A 23,441-nucleotide genomic window follows, 5' to 3' on the forward strand; every position below is an offset into this window, starting at 1 on the left:
TGAAAGAGAAAGGTGTTAGTCAGTGGGTAGAGTGCGTCAGATCAGTGTATCAGGGTGCGGAGCAGATCCTGTTTGGCTGAGGGTAGTCAAAGTTTCCACTTCGTTCCAGCAATGGGGCGTCCAGAACTGCATGCAATATTCCAAATGCGGCCTAACCAAAGTCCTATGGAGCTGCATCCTGACTTGTATACTCAATGCCCCCAGCAATGGTGAAGATTAGGCAGTGCTGTGTGGCAATTGAATAACAGCTGACTTCCCTCACTTGGAGGTGGTTACAAACTGTGCACATGTAGCCATTGTGGCACCAGGGATCTACTCTCGTCAACACAAAGCGCTTCCGCTCCATTAAGAAGGGTCTCGGCCCGAAACGTCACCCATTCCTTCTCTCCAGGGATGCTGCTTGTCCCGCTGAGTTACTCCAGCATTTGGTGTCAATCTCCGATTTAAACCAGCGTCTGCAGTTCTTTCCCACACATTTCCTCCACTCCATTATTGTCCAGCTGCTCAGCCGTATCATTGAAAGGTTCGTGCAGTCTCGCAGGCAGCTGTCACCGCGCCTCCCTCCCTCAATGACCGGCCCACCATCCTCCCAGGGCACCCTCCCAACCACCCCGCCCTTCCGCCAACATTAGATGAAGCCTTTGAAAGGTTTCAATACAGAAATTCAGGGAAAGTTATTCCCTCTGGCCATTGAACCGGTACCTAGGGAGTTCATGCAAGGTCATCATCAACATGAAGGAAAATCATTTTCCAGAAATATTTTAGGATGTAAACACCCTACCAAGGAGAATGGACTGCAGTAACGTTTAAAGGCAGAACAGATAAACATATGAGATTGCTATGTAATTATAGGAAAAGAAGACCGAGGTTAAATCAATTGTATAAATGCAATGAGCTAAATGTCTTCTTCTGTGCAGTAAAGTATGACCGTGAAGGAAGGCAAGCTATCGGGCATTTCAGGTTGCATTACGCAAGATGAAGTCAGTGCTAATAATTAATGACTTTGTGGGCCCAGTTAATTTGACAGCCATCCCAGCCACGCTCAAATTATCAGGAGGGGAATATTATTTAAAGTCTGCTTGCTGATGTTATGAGGTGTCTACACATACGTGCCCATTGTAAATTCAAAATAGCGGCAGATGCTACCAATTTTAAGTCTGCCAAAATATTATAGCAAGCAGATTTTATATAGTGCCCATCGGAACCTAAGGAATATCACAGCCAATGAAAGCTTTTTTGGCAACTTATTTGATACCACTCTACGGTGCTGTTCTTCGAGCTCTTGATCTCGGGAGATTGTATTTCCTGCCTTACCTTTCCAAGTATTTAAAAGGCCTTTGCTTTACTGTTACATTTGGGCCCAAAACCATTCTATGGACCATATCTTCAAACAAGCAGTCAGATTAAGTAGAATTTAGGATTAAGGGAGGGACAGGCACTTTGCTTGGGTTATACTTAATTTAGTTTAGTTTAGAGATACAGCGCGGAAACAGGCCCTTCGGCCCACCGAGTCGGCGCCGACCAGCGATCCCCGTACACTAACACTATCCTACACACCAGGGACAATTTACAATTGTACTAGGTCAATTGGCCAATAAACCTGTACGTCTTTGGAGTGTGGGAGGAATCCGGAGCTCCCGGAAAAAAACCCGTGTGGGTGACAGGGGGAATGTACAAAACCCTTACAGCCAGCACCCATAATCAGAATCGAACCCGGGTCTCTGGCGTTGTAAGGCAGAACTGCACTGCTCCGCGATTATGCCACCCTGTGAGAAAATAGAGTGGGTCCCTCAATAGTCAGCAGGAATCTGAGCCACAGATTTGTGAGCAAAATACAGAATGATGTTAGACACATAGCATTAGAATAATGGGATTGCAAATTTCCCCCCAAATTCATGAAATTGACTTAATGCAAGGGGTTAAGATGGAAGGGAATTTGTTACATGCAACCAAGTTTTCTGAGATCACATGCAGAGTCCTATTAAGAAGGGGAAATACTCAACCTTATCCTGGGAAATGAAGCTGGGCAAATGGTGGAAGAGTCAGTGGGGGACACTTTAGGAATGGTGATCATAACCCTCTACATTTCAAGAAAATTATGGGAGGTTGATCCACAAGTATTGCGTCAGGAGAAGGCTGATTTCTGTAGGGTAAGAGAGGACCCGGCTAAAGCTGCAAACAAATAAACTGCTGGAGAAATTCTGCAGGTCAAGAGGCATCTGAAGTGCAACAGTGCTGAGAACTATATTCTGCACTCGGTATCTTCCCCTTTGCTCTACCTATGGTACTTGAGTTTGACTTTATTATCTATGTATATTATTATCTGATTGGATAGCATGCAAAACAAAGCTTATCACTACACTTGGTACACATCTCAATTATAAAAACCTAAAACCTAAATTTGCAGGGGTGGGGGGGGGGGGGGGGGGGGGGGGGGGGGGGGGTGGGGGTTGTTGGTGGGGTGGGTGGGGGGCAAGTGGGGGGAAAGGCATGTTGGCATTTCCAGTCAAAGCCCTGCTTCAGGATTGAAAGTGTAGGGAGAAGATAGCCAGTATGTAGAAGTGAGAGGGAGGGATGAGATAGCAGCTGGTTTTTGACCATCAGAAGCTGAAGAAGAGGGAAAATGGCAGAGGAAGCAGGGTGGAAGAGGGGGAGAGTGGAAACTGGGATATCTTCAAAGCACGTACCACCAGGTTCAAGAACAGCTTCGTCCCTGCTGTCAGCTTCTTGTTTTGTTAAAAAAAAAAACAGAATTTAAAATTCAGGTGGTAATTAAGAAGAGGTGACCCGAAACATCATCTGTCCTTGATTTCCAAGATGCTGCCTGACCCGCTGAGTTACACCAGCACTTTATGTCCTTTTGTGTATTAACCAGCATCTGCAGTTCCTTGTTTCTTCAATTAAGAAGATCAGTTCATGGGCAAAAATAAAGTCCTTATTGCATATGATTCCACCTTTACAATATACTACATTCTGAAAGTTATAAATGAAAATTGAGTTTCTTTCATTGAGATATCTTGAGATGGCTAGAGATACTGTATGCTAAAGTTATTTCTCTGTTCTAGCTATCTGGGAGTAATTCTATAATGTGAGATATAGAACATGAAAACATGATATGAATAACTCTTCCTGGATTTCCTGTGTCCTTTGACCTCAAAGTGTTGCTTCATTCATAAAAAATGAATTACATTTACCCAGACGGTTTCCTAACATGTGCTTTCAGAAGACAAAATGTAAAAAATCTCCCTCTAGCTCACAAGGACATGAGTGAATTGAAGGAACATATGATGGCAGAGACATGAGAGATAAAGTGATGATTAGTTGTCAAATCTCTGAAGTGAACAGGTAGCTGAATTACGGCATCATAGCATCACAACTGCTCATCTGGTTTAAAGTGATACATTAAATGTCAAATTATTCACTGAAAAATAATCTGTAAATTAACAGATATTTACACTGTTACTGACAGAGAATTTCATACAAATTGTTCATCTTAAATCAGGTTGATGAGGTTAAACTAATCAAATGTGATTGTTATTATAGAACATAGAACAGTCCAGACACAAAAGTACTGGGGTAACTTAAAGGGTAATATTTGAGGTCGGGACCCTTCTTTGGAGCGAAACAAGAGTCTCGCCCTGATTTATCATCAATCCATGTTCTCCAGAGATGCTGTCTGAGCCGCTGAGTTACTCAAGCACGTTGTGTCTTTTTGTGTCGACATGGTAGAGTACAGCACAGGAAAATGACCTACAGTCCAGAATGGCCGTGCCGAAATGGATGCCAAGTTAAACTAATCTTCTCTGCCTGCACGTGATCCATACCACTCCATTCCCTGCATATCCATGTGTCTAGATAAAAGCCTCTAGAAACACCACTATCATATCTGCCTCCATCACTGCCCCCTGGCTGCGCATTCCAGGCACCTATCACTCTCTGTGTAAAAAAAATTGAAAAATGTTTTTCTCATCTCGGTCCTAAAGGATTTCCTCTCTATCCTCAAACTGTGACCCCTTGTCCTGGACTTCCCCAACATCGGGAACAATCTTCCTGCATCTAGCCTGTCCAACCCCTTAAGAATTTTGTACGTTTCTATAAGATCCCCCCTCAATCTCCTAAATTCTAGCGAGTACAAGCCGAGTCTATCCAGTCTTTCTTCATACGAAAGTCCTGACATCCCAGATATCCTCTAGTCGTTGACATTTTGATCCAGGGGGAAAAGGCTCTGACTGTTTACCCTGTCTATGCCATACCCTGTCTATGCCTCCCATCGTGTACACTGCTGTGATGTCCTCCTCGCTCTCCCCCTTTCCATCAGCCTCCGATGCTCCAGAGAAAACCACCCAAGTTTGCCCAACTTCTCCATGTAGAAAATACCCTCTAATCCAGGTAGCATCCTGGTAAACCTTTTCTCCACCCTCTCCAAAGCCCCCACATCATTCTTGAAATGTGTCCTATGAAGCTGCAAGATGACTCTTTTATTGAACGCCCTTTTGGTAAACTTTAATTCCAGTGATTGGAGATGGTGGTCTTATGGTTCTGTGATTCCAGTGAGGAAAAAGGATAGCACCATAGGATAACATACATAGAACAGTACAGCACAAGAACAGGCCCTTGTTTAATAGTTATGCCTCTGGGTTAAGATGTGCGGAGTGAAACAAGCCCAAGTGCTTTCTGAGAAAGGTGGTGGTAGTGAAAATCAAGGGTGAGTTATGGCTGTGAAATCTTGTGAAAAGATCAAGGCTATATTGACAGGCACATGTGTCCACCCTTTACATTTATGGACCATTGAATGGATGAGCAGTGACATATACCCAACGCCCACTCAAAAATAAATGAATGCTTTCAGAGGTTGACATTCATGGAATAATTGGTTCAGTCAGTGAGGGCAACAACCTCAGAAACACCCATGAGCTCAGAAGGTAAGTAACGCCTAATCTTGTCAATAATCTGAACAGCTCCAGCTGCGTAAGATGGCACCAGATACCGCCAGCCGCCAGCCTTCAACCTTGAATGAAAGAACTAAACTGTTGCTCCTTCCTCTCTGGATATTGATGCTGCCCTTCAGTGACATCACCCCCAAAACGCACCAGTTTCCTTATGGTTGTTGACAACACTCAGTCACACCTCATGACCACTTCTCTCAACTCCGACTTGTTGTGTAGTTCGTCCAATATCCAATCCATCATATTCGGAAGTCTGGCTAAAAATTGGGAAAGATCAAAGCTTTAATCTGTAGCCACTTCCACAAACTCCGTTCACTGGACTCTAACTTCATTCCCATGAAAGATCTACTTTCCCGGATTAAAGAACAGAAATACACTGTTTTACCACTCTCAATAAACTTTGTTAAGAAACGTAAATTCACAACGGATTTTCCAATTGGACATTGTATTGAAGTGTTTCAATAACTAATTCACAAAATGACTTTCTTAATGTCAAATATGTACCATTGATGTTTATTCCTCTTCAGAACAACAGCAATTCAACAACTTCATCTTCAGTGGGGCCTGGACCCGAGGTGCTGTCAGTTTGCTAATGAGGTTGCGACTGGCAAGATGTTACCAGTTACTGCGACCTGAAAGCAGGGTGTGGATAATATTGGCTGTGGCACTGGCAATCATGGTGACTTGGTTCGATTGTATGACTGATTCCTTCTGAACTGCTGCTAGAAGTTTATAGAACACTGGTGCACAAGGAATATTACCTAGACTGTTTAATTTATGCCTCTATTGCATTGGTGGGTGGCCAGAGTAAGTCTGGGGGGGGTTTCATGGCTTGCAGGCTTCTTCGGGTCCATCATCTGAAGAAGGGTCTCGACCCGAAACGTTACCCATTCCTTCTCTCCGGAGATGCTGCCAGAGCCGCTGAGTTACACCTGCATTTTGTGTCAATCTTCGGTTGAAACCAGCATCTGGGGTTCCGTCCTGCACATCACATCCATGCGAACGTATCCATCTTTATGAACTGAAAGGAATTCTGACCCGTCAACATGAAGGCAAGTGCAAACAACCTCAGGAGGGCCGACTGTGTTTTTCCTGGCAGTGAGCAAGACTATGTTGTGGGGCTGTCATCTGCACCACCTCTGTTTGTCCTGGCACAAGAAGTGAACGGTTAGCTTTTGACTGATGAATTATCCACAGGGACTCTGGTCTGGACCTCACGCACACAAGACTTACAATGGAATCAAAACAGAAAATGCTGGTGTTAACTTTGTGTTTTCCTCTCTGTATTTGCTGCCTGACTCGATGAATCTTTTTATTTTAGATTTCCAGCTGTAAATTCCCACTTTAATTTTAATTGACAACAGAAGCTAGACTACCAGAATGAATCTTACACAACACACCGTGTGCCCCTGCTAGATGTCTCTCTAGCAGCACCACCCTGGGTGTGCATGGCAGTGCTCAGCGGAGTGAAGGTCATCACCAAAGATAGACGCAAAATGCTGGAGCAACTCAGCAGGTCAGGCAGCATCTCTGGAGAAAAGGAATAGGAAACGTTTCGGCTCGAGACCCTTCTTCAGCCTAGAGTCATGGGAGAGGGAAACTTGAGATATGTAAAGAACAAATAAATGAAAGGTATGCAAATGGAGAAATCAAAGGCAGCAATGACGAGCAAGGAAAGGCGGAGCCCACAATGGTGAAGAGCAGTTTTTGTGACAAACCTATGTCAACCGCATGGTGACAGACAGACCACCACATACAACAATAAGGTACAGTACAATAAGAAGGAAGGACGGTACCCCAGGGGGTATGAGTGGTGCAAAAGAAAGTGCAAAGTGATTAGTGCAAATTCAAATATCTGATGGGTGAGACAAAATAGAAAGAAAGGAAGTCAAACCAGGTAAATTGTACTTTTCCTTAGCCCAGTGTTCTGAGCAGTTTAATTGTGTAGATATTAAGTGGTGGATACATTTGCAGAATAAGATTGGGAATAGATTTTGCTGTTTTTGTTTGATGTTGTGTTTGTGTTGACACCAGGTTAGGATTGCAGGACTATTGGAGAACAGAAAGAGCCGATTGAAGAACAGTTATGGTTCTCCAATAGTCCAACAGTCACTGTAACTAACACAGTGCCAACAAGTTGTTTCTTTCAGTGGGTGTTTCTGCACCATCAGCACTCCTGTGGCAAACACCATGTGGAGAAATAGTGACAGTCAAGACGTTACCAACTCCTGTCTAGTCTGGAGATACAAGGTGGACACAGGCCCTTCAACCCACCGAACAAACCCGACCAGCAACCACCCGTAAACTTGTTCTATCCTACGCACTTGGGACAATTAGCAGAGGCCAATTAACCTACAAACCTGCACGTCTTTCGAACGTAGATGGAAACCGGGCCACCCGGAGAAAACTCATGTGGTCACAAGGTGAACGTACAAACTCCACACAGTTAGCACCCGGGGTCAGGGTCGAACCCAGGCCTCTGGCATTGTAAAGCAGCAATTCTACCACTGCGCCACACGTATTCTTTTGAATAAAGGTATAAATTCAACACTCCTGCTGACAAGTATAGTATGCTCATTTAATTCTCTTTTGCACCAGAAGGAAAATAAAACATTGAGCAGCAACAGGGCACAAAGTGCTGGAGTAACTCAGCAGGTCAGGCTGCATCTCTGGAAATGATGTTACAGACTGAGACCCTTCTGTGCGAGATGTCTTGGATGTGCGTGGGAAGGGACTGGACAAGGAGGAGAGGAAGGAATCGAGGTATGTGGAGATGAGTTCAGTGGGGCAGGAGCAGGCAGAGATGAAGGGTCTGCCCATGCAGTCCCGTTTGTGGATTTTGGGGAGGAGAAGGGGGCAGTGCGGGGCAGGGGAACATTAACGTTGGAGGCTGTGGAGCAGAGATGGCCAGAGGCGCTGAGATCAGACACTGTTTGAGAGATGATGGCCTGGTGTTTGTTGGTGGGGTGATGGTCAATGGGCAGGTAAGAGGAAGCATCCGAGAGCTTTTGCAATTGCAATTGCTGCTGTGTTCTGCTCTTTGCCATTTGCATGGCTTTAAAATCTTCTTATTTCTTGCTTAAAGCCTCGTCACCCACCAGCCCTGGATTAAGAGACTACAGCACGGAGAAAATATTGTTTTTCACTTCAACACTAGGAATGATGCTAATCCACTCGCTATTGACCACATGGTCAGCTAATGTGCTTTACATCCCTGTTGGAAATCGTTCAGTACAGTGAGCTCCTAAAAAGTAATTTGATCTTTAAAGTGCATGTGTATGCCATATGTAAAAACCAGAACCTGAAATAAAACCAATGAATGACATGTTACACAACAATGTGAATCAGGAATGTGCTAATAACCTGTTAAACTATCACCTTGCCCCTTCGGAGTTTTAGAGCCAAATTCCCCGAGTTAGTTCACATGGGAGGTCACTGGAAATATCTATGGGAGCTTAACGCACAAGTACTTTTGGACATGATTCGACAGGAGACTAGTAATGATGTATGTATTGCCTTTATGATTAATTTAACGACTCATGGTTATACAAATCCAGAATCCAAGGCCCTGAAAGTTAATTTTCCTCTTATTTCCTGACATCTGTTTCTTAGTGAATTATGTAAGAAATAATTTTGGTTTCTCCTCATTTCTTCTTGCAAATGGGGAGTTAATTCAGTAACCCACTCGTTTTGGCCATCCCAGTGGATTAACAGTGTGCATACTTGCCTTGGCTTTTCATAACCTAACGCTCCAGACATTTATTGCACATTTTTCTGTGCATCAGAAAATGCACCAATGCTCTTGCTCCTTCTCCCTGGCCTTGTATTGACCCGATGTGCTCCCTTCGGCCTTAAACGAACTCTGTATCGTCTGATATTGACAATGATTCAATTGCTCTTCATTTGCATTGATTCCTCTCTTAATTTTGGTGTTGAACCTCCTCCCGTCTGCGTATCTCAATGAAAATGATCCCAATTCCTTGTTTTTTTGCTCCAACCTCATCATCTACAAGACAGCTTCTTTATAGCGAGCAATTTAAATAAATCATTTTTTTCTTTCAAATAATCTTCAGCAACAGCAAGAGACAATATCCCAGGCAGCTGCCAATATTTGTTACAGGTTGATATTAGACATCCCTTTGACAATGTGCTGGCCAGTCTTGTGAAAGACTCGAACTCCAAATTCAAAGATGTGTCCTACAAAAGATAAAAGTGCTGGAGTAACTCAGAGGATCGGGCACCAGCACTGGAGATCGTGTTGAGGTGATGTTTCGGGTCGGGTCCCTTCTTCCGAGTCTGAAGAAAAGACCCAACCTGAAATGCCACCTATCTATGTTCTTTAGTGATGTTGCCTGACCCTCTGCGTTACTCCAGCACTTTGTGTTTTTTTTTTTGTAAACCAGCATCTACAGTTCCTAGTTTGTACATGTGTCTGTCCTAATCTTGGCTGTGCCATAGCATAAACCACAGGAAACAATTTCCTGTCCTGGTACTCCTGAAGACCTTGTAATTGATAAAATCCTAGTTGCGACACTTAGTAAAGAGTGCAACACAATAAAACAATGCATGGTATACCGCACAGATCAGACAGCATCTGTGAAGACAGAAATATATTTCATCTTTCATCATCTTTTATTACTACGTGGAGGTGGTACGGTATATTCATTTAAGATCTTAACTAGATAAAAATGTGCTATTTTTGTGAACCCACACTGTCTAACCATCCTGATAGTGATCTCATAGACTATCCAGACAGATGAGTCAAATTAAATTGTATCTGATATCCTTCACTAACCTATCAACCAGATAGTTTTAAAATAGCTTATCCCCATGGCATCCTTGTCTTCACCACGTCCTGATATTTCCTATGTTCTATCCATCACCCTGCCCTCTCTGCAACTTAAAATTAATTCATTTTCTCTCTTTCCCATTTCTGAAACAATAACTCCACTTTATTCCTCTTTCCACGGATGCTGACTGACATGCTGCGTGTTTCCAGCATTTTGTTGCATTGCCTGTTATTATTGCAAAAAAACATCTACTGGTAACTTTATTTCACACATGAATGACAAATAGTGCATGTAGTAAGCAATGTTCTGTGTCCTCATACGCTAAATATAATGAATCCTGGTTCTTCTGACTTCAACCAAACGTCCCTTAAGGGCCTGCCCCACTTTGACGGCCTAATCCTCGAGTTCTGGCGAGTTTGCCCTCGACTCAGACGCGCAGCATGGTCGACACAAGGTCGTAGGAGGTCTTCGTAACTCTCCTTCATGCTCGAGAGTGGTCTCCGCCTACTCGAGGCCTCAGCTAGGTTGCGGCGTTTTTTCCATTTGTTAAAAAATGCCCGCGAGTAAAAAAAGGTCGCCATGGAAAAAATTGATACTTTTTTTACTCGTAGGTTTAGTCATGGTAGGTCATAGTAGGTCGGCATGTTAGTTGTAGGTAATCGAGGGTAGTCATAGAAAGTCTTTATCATAGTCGAAGAAAAGTTGAAGGGAGGTCGAAGGAGATCGTCTTCACTCTCCACTATTTGGTGTCCAATTTTCCTGAAGTTAGTTGTAGCTAGTCGAAGCTGGTCTTCAACATAGTTGAAGGAGGTCTTCTAATTAGTCGAAGGAGGTCTTCAACATGTCAATTTTTCAAACTCTCCTAAACTCATCAATTAGGTTGCCCAAGTGGGACAGCCCCGTTAGTTTATAGACTTCACTATCTGTCTGCATCACTGAGTCTGCATTTAACTGCCCGTTTCCATGGATTCTCGGATCCAAAGATCTGTTAAAGTGACTGAAAGGAATATCATCGACTGGTAATCGCCCATTATCATGATAGAGACGTTTGCAAATTACCTGCAGAAGCCGGTGGGTGGTTTATGGATCACTGTCTTTGGAGGAAATAAAATGAAAGCCCGACTCGCGGGGAGTATATTCATCTCAGTCGTTTATACTTACTAAAAAAAACACTTCTTACCGGTAGCTGTTTCCTCCCACATCATTCAATGGAAAATGTATTGTATTGTGACTTGAGAGAAACAACAGCTGGTGAAGGGTGTCAGAGGAGGCATGGGGAAAGGATCAGAGGGAGAATGAGGAGTTTGGAAAACATCAAGGAAACAGTAATAAGATGTGTTGCTTATTTATTTACAGTCAAGGTATTGCATTCATAAAGATTCCTTTAATATGCATCTGCAGCTGCTCAGCTAAGCTACTGTAAGTTCCATAATAGCACCTCACAAGCTCACAATCTTCACCACCAAGGACAATAAGGAGACGAGTACGTGCAGGTTCCCTTCAAGTCACAGAGCATTCGGACTTGGAAATATATTGCCATCTTTTCATCGTCACTGAATTTAAATCCTGAAACTTCCTAACTAGCAGCATTGTGGAAGCACCTTCACAGGGAAGACAGCAATGTTTTCATGGAAACAGCGCGCCACCATTTTCTCATTGGCAATTCAGGTATTTAACAATTTGAGCACAAGGGATTCCAAATTTCTGCACTTGTTGATAAACAAGTCGAGATTGCCCTCTGTTAGAGCAAGCGTTCCCTGGGAGAATCAGCTCTCAGACAAGGCACAAGGTTGAATCAGGTGAGTGGATCTGAGACTCCATTGACCTCAATGATCCACATAATGCCAAGGGTGAATTTAAGATACAGAGGCACAGAGACTGCAGATGCTGGAATCCGGGGCAAAAAACAAAGGGCTGGAGGAACTCAGCGGGTCGGGCAGCGTGTGTGGGAGGAATGGACTAGTTATGTGGGTTTGGAACCTTTGCCAATCTTTAACTTCATTCTGCTCAGGATCATATCATTTTGCCCCAGCGTTTTAAAGGAGTATTAACACCTGCCCAAGGACAAAATATCTATTTGTACATTTAAAACCTATTTAAAAGTGGTAATGAATATGATCAAAATATTTCACGTTGAATCATGGATTTTTAGCAATTAAGTATTCAGCCTGAATAGTGTCGTATTGAGAATATTTTTTTTGGGAGGTGCATTTTGTTCTCCAAATAATCAACAGTTGGATTTGTAGAGTTCTTTATTCTTCATTACAAACTTGAACTGAAACAATCGGAAAGAGTGCTTTGACTAATAGAATCAGACAAAGGGTCCTCTCTCTTTCTGCCACAGAGCACAGCCAACACTCAGGCCAGAATGATTTCCTGTGCAGACTCCGAAGCCACTGAGTCGAGGCTGGGCGCGGCGGCTGCCCACTGACAGAGGGGAATAGTCCCCTGGCAAGGTCTTGCGCACTGCTCGATACTTCCCGGCTTCCTTTGGTTGGAATGTCCTGGGGATCATGTGACAACATCTCCCACATACACTGTGGGTGGTTAAGGCTTCCTGCCAGCAGTGGATGCTCTTGCAAGGCTCCAGTTGCATAAATTCCTCTTTCACCAGAGTGTGTCTGCCCTGACGTTAATGACCAAAAAGATGTTTCCTTCAGCAACTTATTTACAGTGCAAACGTATATTGAAGGGTTTATGACCAAGGTTCCACAGGGATAAGATGTTTAAGAAAGAACTGCAGATGCTGGAAAAATCGAAGGTAGACAAAAATGCTGGAGAAACTCAGTGGGTGAGGCAGCATCTATGGAACGAAGGAATAGGTGACGTTTTGGGTCGAGACCCTTCATCAGTCTGAAGAAGGGTTTCGACCCAAAACGTCACCTATTCCTTCGCTCCATAGATGCAATGCCTCACCCGCTGAGATTTAAAAAATCAAGTCAGCATTTTTGTCTACCATAACACAAGTTTAATTTGACACATTCACTATCAAGTTGGGAAGTATTAAAAAAGACGAGGATTTTCATTGAGCATCTTGTTCCCTAGGATTTTCAATGGACATTACAAAAAAGCTGTGATCTTGGATAATCAAAAGTAAGGCGATGACAGGACCCTCCTCAATGGCTCATGACTATTCACTAATTCACATATAACAGATACTAGGCATTATTTGTGCAAACAGGAATTTAGACATTGTACAAATAAGATGCCCATTTAAATCGGCTTTCTAATCATGTGGATCCGCCCTTGATTGATGTGACAGCTGGAACATGCCCTCAAATGCCGAGAAAAAACTTGGATAAAATGCGCCGTGAATGACACTTCATGTTTGTTAGATTACAATTAAAACTTATAATATGTGCTATTACTCCAGGATAAGCGCTCCTACCAAGAAAACCAAGCCCAAAGTCAAAGTACTATCTAACTAAATATACCTACTTATGCTAAGAACAATAACTAACTCCATATGCAATAAACAGCTACCTAAATGTTAACAAGCTCATTGAATAATAAAGAAATCATGTAGATGCAAGTATAAGTACGCTCCATTGTTTACTAAAATGCACACATGTTTATGCACATGTGCACACATGTACACAAACAGATGCAAGTACATACACAATATATACCTACACACAATACATACCTGCACATGCATTCACATACACCTGCACACATATGGAAAGCTGTGCACATGTATACACATTTCGTGACTGCACACAAGAAACAAAAACGTTGCTCAACTGTCCATGCACATGCACCTATGCAAACATAGAAATAAAAACATATGCATGAACACATGCACACATACAAACATACAGGCGTTCCGATCGCATGCCCACAGTGGCTCATGCTGCAGTGTATACCCAATGGTATTCATTGCGATACTTTGGCAGGGGGCAAAACCATTTTCCCTCCTAATGAACCAAAACTTAGTTTTTTTCAAATGAGGAATGAGGTTGTGAGATTTGCAGAACCTGGTAGCTGCTCCAGCATCCTGTAAATCCAGTTGCTGCAGTAACTCGGCAGGTTGAGCAGCATCTATGGAGGGGGCACTGATGTCTTGCGCCAGGACCGCGCACAAAATGGGTTGGCTGGGTAGTAGTTCATGCTGAAAGGCACTCAGAATGGAAAACAGTGAAAATAGCTTGAAAATAGACACGTGCTGTCCTTTGCCAATGGGGTTTTTTTTGTCTAAAATGATGTCTGCCCATGAAAAATGAATAAATTATTTTGGGTTTATGCATAAACTGGATACATTTTTTGTTTAGTATTAATTTTAAATGACTACTTACCATAGATGTATAAAAGAGGCAGAACCTCTTCCTGATATCTGTAATCCAAAAACATTCAAAATTGTCAAGAAATATTTACATATATTAAGAAATGTTTTAAATATTTTAAAAGTTTTATATAGACCCAATTGCTTGCTTGTAATCGAACATAATTGAGAACTATAAACATAAACAACACATAAATACCAGTGATCTATAATCCAAATGTATCTATTATCCAAATTCCAATCAACCCCACAAATTTCCGATTTGAGATCTTTTACTGCAATAAAGTCCAGGGTGACAATTCATTGTAAAGATTTAGTTCAATACTTTGCTACAAGTTCTCGCAAGCATCTTAAGCATTTTTATTCTGTACCGCCTAAAAAATAAAATTTAACAAAATGATCATCGTTGTTGACTCCGATCTTGTTAATCATTTTGCGGCGGGTTCTTGATGTGGGGCTAAAGGGTGGGGAGTGGCTTCCCTGGGGCACAGAGGTCACCAAGAAGGGAGCAGCAAGCTGAACCATAATTGCAGTGAGCAAAGTGTGGGCACTGAGTCACTGATTCACACAAATAAACAGCAATTTGTGGCACTACGATCACAAACCTGGAGCCAATCATCGACTTCTGCAAGAATTTCAAGTAATTGCTGCAATTGAGCACTTAAAGCAAATTGAACTCATTAACCAAAAGATATGGATGGTCATTAAAGATGTCGGATCTTTTTCACTGACAGCATTTATGTTTCACAAATCATTGGCCCAGCTTTGAAATTCCATGTTTTTTTTTAAAGTTCTGTTAAAAAAGAATGAATTCCTTTCTTTTCCTTTATTTTTGTTTGTCTTAATCTATTTTTTGTTTCCATCAGTTGTTAATTGCCCCCATATTTGAATTGCCCCATATATCTGTGTAAATTGCACTGCTCTATCAGTGTGTAAGTCCGAAATATCGGTGCATTTCATGAGTCCCTAAATTGCATGTGACCTGCACGCACACTCATGCTGCCAAGCATGCAGCAGTGGCATCAATTGTCACGTAACATGCTTTTGACTTCACCAGTGTAAGTCGCAGTGTGAACTGTCCTCTCTAAATAGCATGAGCTGCGATTGAAAAAGCTGTAAGATAGCCCACTTAAGAGCTCCTTAAAAGGACAGAGTGTGCACAGTTGGGTGGTTGACCAAGGAGGAGAGACAATGGATTCAGCTCTGATGCATCAAGGGAACAGGCCCCTCAGCATTTTGCTGATAATTCACTGCACTTCTACTTTGTTCCGATCCTCTTCCCAGTCAGATGGCACATAAAAGGCATGTGCTGTGTGCTGTGAGTCTTGCTAGAAATATTCCTACTTGACATTAACGAGAGCTCATCATAGACACAAAAAACATTGTGGGATGATTTCATTTGGAATTAAAGGGATGATATCATCAATACAGTATATTCTGAGGCCAGCGTTCTGTGGTATAGATTTAGAAGTAGACAGCATGTAAAATTATAATGGATCAGCATCCTGTGCCGGGTATAAACTTCGACAGTGGTAGATGTATTATCTGAATCTAGTTGCTTTCGAACCTTTCATGTTAGATTGCAAACATGTTTATTTAAATATCCAAGAAATCAAAACAGCTCCATATTAAACATTCAAGGCAAATATATCCTTAGATATATATAAATTGACTGAGCAGGAAAATGGCAGATTAATATGATGTCAAGAAATTCCTCTTTTTTTTTGTTTGAACTTTTAAAAATAAGCTTTAAAATGGAGGTCATGTTACATTTTGATGCCCATAGGACTGGATGTTGAGGGATTTGTGTGGTGCCTGCAAAGCACAGAAGTACAGGCACAGAAATGCAAACATCATGTTGTTTTTTATTGTGAATTGATTGGAGTAGACAGTGAGGAAGTCTGCAATTTGGTCTCTTGCTAAGGAAGGATGTACTTGGCTTGAAGAGGATATAATAGAGCATTGAGAGGTTGCCTCTTGTGATGAAGCATCCTGTGGTTCTTGAAATAACTGCAAATGTTAACTAACTGTAATTTGCTCGCTGTTGCCGTACAAGTTGGCGTAGGACTACACAAATGAAGGCATTTGAACTCTAACATCCACAGAAGCCTAATTAAAATGGAAATCCATTTAAAGTATTGACCCAGCCCCATCTCTCTTTTTCAGCTTTCTTTCCCCTACTCTAGTCAGTCTGGAGACTTGTCCTGACCCCAAATGTCATCTGTCCATTCCCTCCACAGATGCTGCCTGACCCACTGAGTTCATCCAGCACTTAGATTTTTTGCGCAATACATTTAAAGTAATCGCAAAGACAGCAATAAAACAAGAGGTGTAAATAATGGTTGAGAATTCCCCAAGAGTGATTAACTGGTCACACCTGGCCCCGTCCCATGTCGAAGTTAAAGATTATCTTTTGCAAATTTAGTCAACCATTTCCTGACTGAACTCATTCCTTTCTTAAAGGTGACAGAATATAATCTGCTGGAAGATCTCAGCAGGTCAGGCAGCATCTGTGGAAGTAAAGGGGTGGTTAGTCTTATGGATCAAGACCTGTATTGGGACTGAGAGTGTACAGGGGTGGTAGCCGGTGTAAAGAGGTGAGAGGGGCTGGTGGGTGCCAGGTGGAAGCAAATAAGGGACGGATGGTGGACAGATGGGGCTAGATGGGAGAGGGTGACAAGGGTTGAAAAGGTGAACAAAGGGAGGGAAACTCACGGGTGGATCAGTGAGCGAAGGAAAGAAACATAGGGAGTGTGCACTACCCAAAACGGGAAAATCCAATGCCTGAAGATGTAGCAAAGGTGCATTTACCTCTTAACCTCACTCTGACAACATTGCCAGTTATCGTAAGCACAACATTTTATGACCGCCCACTTGCATCAGGACAAAACCTTTATTAGAATAGGGCATGTAAAAGACTCTCGACCCAAAACATCACCCACTCCTTCTCTCCAGAGATGCTGCCTGTCCCGCTGAGTTACGGCAGCTTTTTGTGTCTATCTTTAGGAGTTTTCATTATGTGTGAGAAAAAAACATTTTCACATTTCCTCAGCTCAGCTTGGAATTAGCTGATTCCAAGAAATGTTCATATTCTGCGATTTGTTTTTGAAACCTTCGCAGTGATTGTCTGAAGGAGGCATGTGGTAGAAGATGTAAAGGTATTTCTTTATGGTGCAATGATGTAAGCAGTACTTCGCAAACCCAGTGCAGCTCAGTGTTATATACTGAAACAAATCTGGTTAAGCAATTTTGATCTATATTTTGAAATGTTCCCCTGTGTTCCATCATATTCCATGAACTATTTATTTTACTTCCTGTTCGTCTACTTCCTTTGCAGACTGGAACATAAAATGAAGGACAGGGAAAACTGCGAAGTATGATTACGTTTTTTTTACATGCGTTAACAAAGCTTAAGATACCTCAGCACTACTGTTGCACTGGTGCCATCGAGCTCCCAGGATCAACCCATGTTTAAAGACCCATTCAATCTACCTTTAGTCACTATCAATCCTCTGCTCCCATCTGCACAGGAGATTTCCAATCAATTACTGGACTGCTGGAAGTAGCAGGAATAGAGACCAAAATGTTTCCTCAGGGATGACTTGTACTTCCATACACCATGTTGAAAAATATTTTACAATGTGGCCGGGATGTATGGACTTAAGCAATGTAAAAAATATTTCAAAACCGTTTAAACATATGCCCATAAGTCTCCTCCAAAAAAACAACATCAAATGCAGGTATACATGAGAAGGAAGGCAAATGCTCTTTGGTCACACATTAAATGGTGTCAAATTCTTCTTCATGAAGCGAGATTAGGTCATTCAAAAGCATGATGTTGGCCAATGGTCTGAATCTGGTGAATTATGATGTACTTTCAGCCACCTCATAGTGCTTTGTATAGTACTTCATATTGATTAGTACGCGTGTCAGAAGTTACGGGGAGAAGGCAGGAGAATGGGGTCAGGAGGGAGAGATAGATCAGTCATGATTGAATGGTGGAGTAGACTTGATGGGTCGAATGGCCTAATTAGAAACATAGAAACATAGAAAATAGGTGCAGGAGTAGGCCATTCGGCCCTTCGAGCCTGCACCGCCATTCAATATGATCATGGCTGATCATCCAACTCAGTATCCTGTACCTGCCTTCTCTCCATACCCCCTGATCCCTTTAGCCACAAGGGCCACATCTAACTCCCTCTTAAATATAGCCAATGAACTGGCCTCAACTACCTTCTGCGGGAGAGAATTCCAGAGATTCACCACTCTCTGTGTGAAAAAAGTTTTCCTCATCTCGGTCCTAAAAGATTTCCCCCTTATCCTTAAACTATGACCCCTTGTTCTGGACTTCCCCAACATCGGGAACAATCTTCCTGCATCTAGCCTGTCCAACCCCTTAAAAATGTTGTAAGTTTCTATAAGATCCCCCCTCAATCTTCTGCTCCTATCTCTTATGACCTTTGCAATAAATGTCTAATACAGTCACTAATGGGCCCAAAAGTCATTGATCACAGTTGTATAGTACAGAAATGGGCCCTTAAGCAAGCCGCATCCATGCCACATGAAACCATAGAAGTGGATACAATTACAACTTTTCAAAGACATTTGGACAGATATGTGATAGGAGGAGTTTCGGTGAATATGGGCCAAATGCAGGCACATGGGAGAAGACCAGAGTGCCAAACTGTGTCTTAACATTCTGGCCCAGTTTACCATGCCTTAGCAAAGTCAATACAGACAACATCTATCTCCCTATCTTCATCAATTCTCCGCGTTACCTCCACTAAAAATAATAAAATTAGTGAGACATGATTTCCCATACACAAAACTATTCCAACCCCCCCTGATCTGTGCACGTCTTTCTAAATATACACAGTTCTAATCTCTTGGAATCCCAGCCTCTCCAATAATTTCACTTCCATTGATGTAATGGGCCGTTAGTTACCCAGCTTATCCCTGCTGCCCTTCTTAAGTAAAGGAACAATATTAGATATCCTTCAGGCTTCTGGTACATCACTTGTAGCTGACAAAGATGCAAAAGTCTGTCAGGATCTACGCAATCTCTTCCCTTGCTTCCCATAGTATCCTGGGATAGAATTAATCTGGCCCTGGGGGTTTATCAGCCTTATGCATCCACTGACATGAAATATCAATATTCTACCCACCTAGCCTCATTGGATAATCCTCAAGGACATTCTATATAAGAACTGCCACGATGCTCTCCTCAGTGTAATCCTCACCCCACCCTTCCTCATTTGTATCTCTCTCTGTCATGTGTGAAACGTCGATACCCCGAGCATTAAGTGTCCAGTCCCGCCCCTCCCTCAACCATGTTCTGTGGTTGAAATGTAATGAGGTCAAACATCTACTCAGGTAGTTCTGATGAAATAAACTTTAACGACCAAAGGTGAAAGTCATTTATTATGCACATGTAGTATAATTAGGAGTGGCAATGTAGGAGCGGTGTTGCCCTGCAGCACCAGAGATCAAAGTTCGATCCTGACTGCGGGCACTGCCTATACAGACTTTCTACGTTCTGCCTGTGACCAGGCGGGTTTTCTTCAGGTGCTCCGGCTCCTTCCCACATTCCAAAGACGAGCAGGTTTGCAGTTAATTGGCTTCTGTAAATTATCACTAGGATAGAACTAGTGTATGGTTGGTTGTTGGTCGCCATGGACTCGGTGGGCCAGAGGGCCTGTTTCCATGGTGTATCTCCAAACTAAATTAAAATAAATATACAGATAATTTTTCATCCTTGGTTTGAGCTAGAATTGGATGGAAATAGGGGAAAAGAGATGGAGTGGGCAAATGGGAGTTGTCCAGAATGCCAACATGGTCGGCATGGCCTAGATAGGCTGATCGGCCTGTTCCAATGCTGCACAGGTCTATGATTCTACGACTATGACACCATGTGCATGGTCACTGCCAACATCCCAGGAACCTTGGTGGCAGTGGGATACATAGGCAGTTCAGATACAATTTTTAAATATTGACTAATATAAACTTTTCACCTATCATTGCTGACATTGAGTAAACATAGAAAGGGTTGTTTAATGGTTTTTAATTGATTCCTGTTGGTCTATAAATGCTTCTCCAGGAGCTACAAGAATTTTCTCATCCACTCTCAAGCTCTCCATGTCCCCTGCCTAGGACTCCCTTCCCCTTTTAGTTCCCTCTTCCCTCCAGCCTACGCTTCACTGAAGGCGTCAACACCTCCAGGGTGCCATTTATAAACACTGTCAGTGTAGCTAAAACCACCCATTGATAGAGATCAGAGAAACCTCTCGCGATTATTTCCCATGGCATAGTAGAGACCTACAGGTTTTTCTTTATCAGCTTCTGTTATTTTAAGTTAGAAGGAAAATTTAAATAAACCTTTCTTTTACTGAAGCTCGCCATTGATTTTATAATACATGGAGGTCGTTTTAATGACATTTCAACAACTTCAGAGAAAGGAAAATGTTTTTTTTAATTCCTGCCAGTGGAGTCACTGCTTCACATCTGCAGCGGGCCAGGTTCAGTCCTCGTCTCTGTAAGGGCTATGGGGCGTTTCCCCACAGCCCATGGGGATTTCTCCGGGGGTTCTAGTTTCCTCCCACATCCCAAAGACATGTGGGATGCTTAGTTAATTGGACACTGTATGTGTATGGTACAGATGCATGGTAGAATCTTGAAGGAGTTGATAGGAATCTGGGGAGCATAAAAAGAGATCTATGTAGTATTAATGTCAATAGGTGGTTGGTAATTAGTATGGACTGAAGGGCCTGTATCCATGCAGCACGAGTCTCAAAATGTATAAATGTGGAATGCCTTCACCTCCAATTTACAATTGTTCAACATAAAAAAGTCCTGCAATTGAGTTTTTTCTAATTTCTGCAGGTTTTATCCTTTTCTACCGGGCATCTTGTCCATGTTAGCACGTGCTTTCATAACATAAGAGCTATCACTGATTTATTCCACTGGTTCACCACAGGCACACCTCTCCCCACCATCGACAGCATCTACGTGAGGCATCATTGTCTCAAGAAGGCAGCCTCTATCATCAAGTATCCAGCACCATCCACAACATGCTGTCTTTTCACTGGGAGTTACGGAAGTCTGAAGTCCAACACCACCAGAGTCAAGAACAGCCATTTTCATATTACTACAGGTATCATATTTTTGAACCAGCCTTTGCACCTTAATCCAACGGAACACTGTGACCACAACTTGCACTATCATGGACTTGTTTTTTTTTTGCACTAATGTCCTGGGTTTTTTTCCCCACAATCTTTTTCTTTTTACTGCTCTGCAGAATTTCTGCGAACATTTATTTATCATATATGATTTATGTGTGCGGTATGTGCAAGAAAGAATATCATTGTACCTGTGCCTGAACGTACTCGCCTATATTACAATAAACTAGACTTGAATGAATAGCCGCCTCAACGCTTTAAGTTAAAGCAATGGAGGTTCCAAATTCAGCAGATTTTCTCAAATTCCAATCTGTGCCTCACCCAGTGGAGCTTGCCTCATCCGCTAGCTCAGAGACAGAGGTAAGGGCCTGGCCCACTTGGGCGTGATTTGCGCCTCACACAGGTGGAGTGCAAAGTTTTTGTGAATCCCAAAATCCTGGGGCACCGTGCGAGACCACGCGTCGCTGCCTACGCCACCACGCCTAACCACGCGCCAGGCGCGCATAATGCACGCCATGCGCGTCGTAATGCGTAAATGATGTCGCGTAAATGACGCGCAAATGACGCACAAGTGGGACAGGCCCTGTGACCCTCACCTTACCAAGTCGCAAATAACTTATCCCAGCTTTTCCATGTGTCATGTAAGCAATGGTAAATACTCTTCTCCACCAATGTGAGACCAAAGCTGGAGATACAAAAAATTGTGGGAAAATGAAAATTCTGGACACTTCCTGATTTTGTCCCGTGATGGGGTGGTTTGAATCCTAATCTGTTTTCTAAATTGTAAGAGAGTGCAGACTTCCCATAAAACTCCAGGTTGCTTCAACATACATCGATCCTTGCACACGGCCGTCTCATTCGCTCTGCTGGTGGAACATTGGCCAGTGGTACAGGATGTTGTAAACACAACAGCTTGAATTTATTGAGCTAAACTCCTCTGGATGTTGTCCAATATTAATGAGGAGATGCGGAGGAAGATTCCGGTTTCTGATCCAAATTGGATCAAGTTTTCCCTTTCAATTATTCCAGTGCACGACAGAACATCCTTGGAAATAGTTAAGGAGTGAAAGTTGAGGGTGGGGGGTGCGTGCATGGTTTATGCAAAAAGCCTATATAATTTAACTTTGTTCAGCTCTGTTTTAGAGGCTGTGTCACCTTTAAGACATGGATGGATTTGCCGATGATTCACCGCACTGCATTTATTGTCATGTTCACTGTGTTCACAACTTGCAGTGTTTGCAGTACTTCTGGCTACTGTTTGTATTTTCCTGCAACCATGTTAGGCAGTTATGCATCAGCAATTTCCTTTCTTTATAATACACTGCAGATAAAATCAACTGCATAATTGAAAAGTAATACGTAATTTGGTTAAGAAAGTTATAATCAATCTAATTGATGGTAAGAGACTGATATATGCCCTCGTCATCAGATTCAGATTTTGTATGGATTTTTTTTCTTGTTTTACTTGGATTTTTTTTGTTAACAACAGCTAAAGGAAAATGCGATCCTCACTGACCTAGATGTCGTCTAGCACCAGTCCCAGGTGGCCTCCCGTAAGCCAGAAGACACCACGGTCTCCCACTCTAGGGATAACTAAGCACTGACAGATGCTCAGAAGTGGGACAGGGCTACGAAGTCAGGAGTCAAGAGTCAAGAGTGTTTACATGTCATACATATCGAAAATGGGAAAAAATGTGATTCCTACTTGCAGCCGCGTAGCAGGTTTGTAAACACAGTACTCATAGAAAACATAATAGACAAAATAACATTCAATAAATTTAAATAAACAATATTAGTGCAAAGCAAGAGCTCGAAGTCCCTCGTGCAACGAAGACAGTTCATATTTATATTTTAGTTGGTATTTGTGATGTTCAAGAGCCCGATGATTGTTGGGAAGAAACTGTTCCTGAACCAGAGTTTTTAGACTCCTTTAACTTATTGCCGATGATAGGAGTGAAATGAAAGCGTGGCCAGGGTGGTGTGGGTCCGTGAAGATATTGGCTGCCTTTTTCAGGCAGCGTCAGCTATAGATTCCTTCAATGGTGGGAAGGTCAGTGGTCATGATAAACAGGGCAATGTCCACCACTTTTTTGTAATCTCCTTCATAAAGTGCACGACAGGCTTCGTCTTTGCACTATTATGGTCTGATTACCGAGTTTTACTGATTATTAATTTACTGTATGATTGATTAATGTATATTTACGTGTGTTTATTGCATAGTTAGATTTAGCTCTCAGGGTTAAGGGAA

The 23,441-nt window shown here is 42.4% G+C and overlaps 1 protein-coding gene and 1 long non-coding RNA gene across 2 annotated transcripts in view; one reads left to right on the forward strand and one right to left on the reverse strand.

Moving 5' to 3' along the window:
* LOC129711937 (tubulin beta chain) overlaps window positions 1–23,441 on the forward strand; it is a 248,856-nt gene that overhangs the window by 16,131 nt on the left and 209,284 nt on the right. The gene's annotated exons all lie outside the window — the stretch shown is intronic.
* Window positions 13,775–23,441, reverse strand: part of LOC129711938 (uncharacterized) — a 33,682-nt gene continuing 24,015 nt past the window's right edge. Inside the window, exon 3 of the long non-coding RNA XR_008725964.1 lies at window positions 13,775–14,069. This is a non-coding gene — a long non-coding RNA (uncharacterized LOC129711938). The remainder of the gene's footprint in view (window positions 14,070–23,441) is intronic.

This window comes from Leucoraja erinacea, chromosome 31, assembly GCF_028641065.1.
Source record: "Leucoraja erinacea ecotype New England chromosome 31, Leri_hhj_1, whole genome shotgun sequence".
NCBI lineage: Eukaryota > Metazoa > Chordata > Chondrichthyes > Rajiformes > Rajidae > Leucoraja > Leucoraja erinaceus.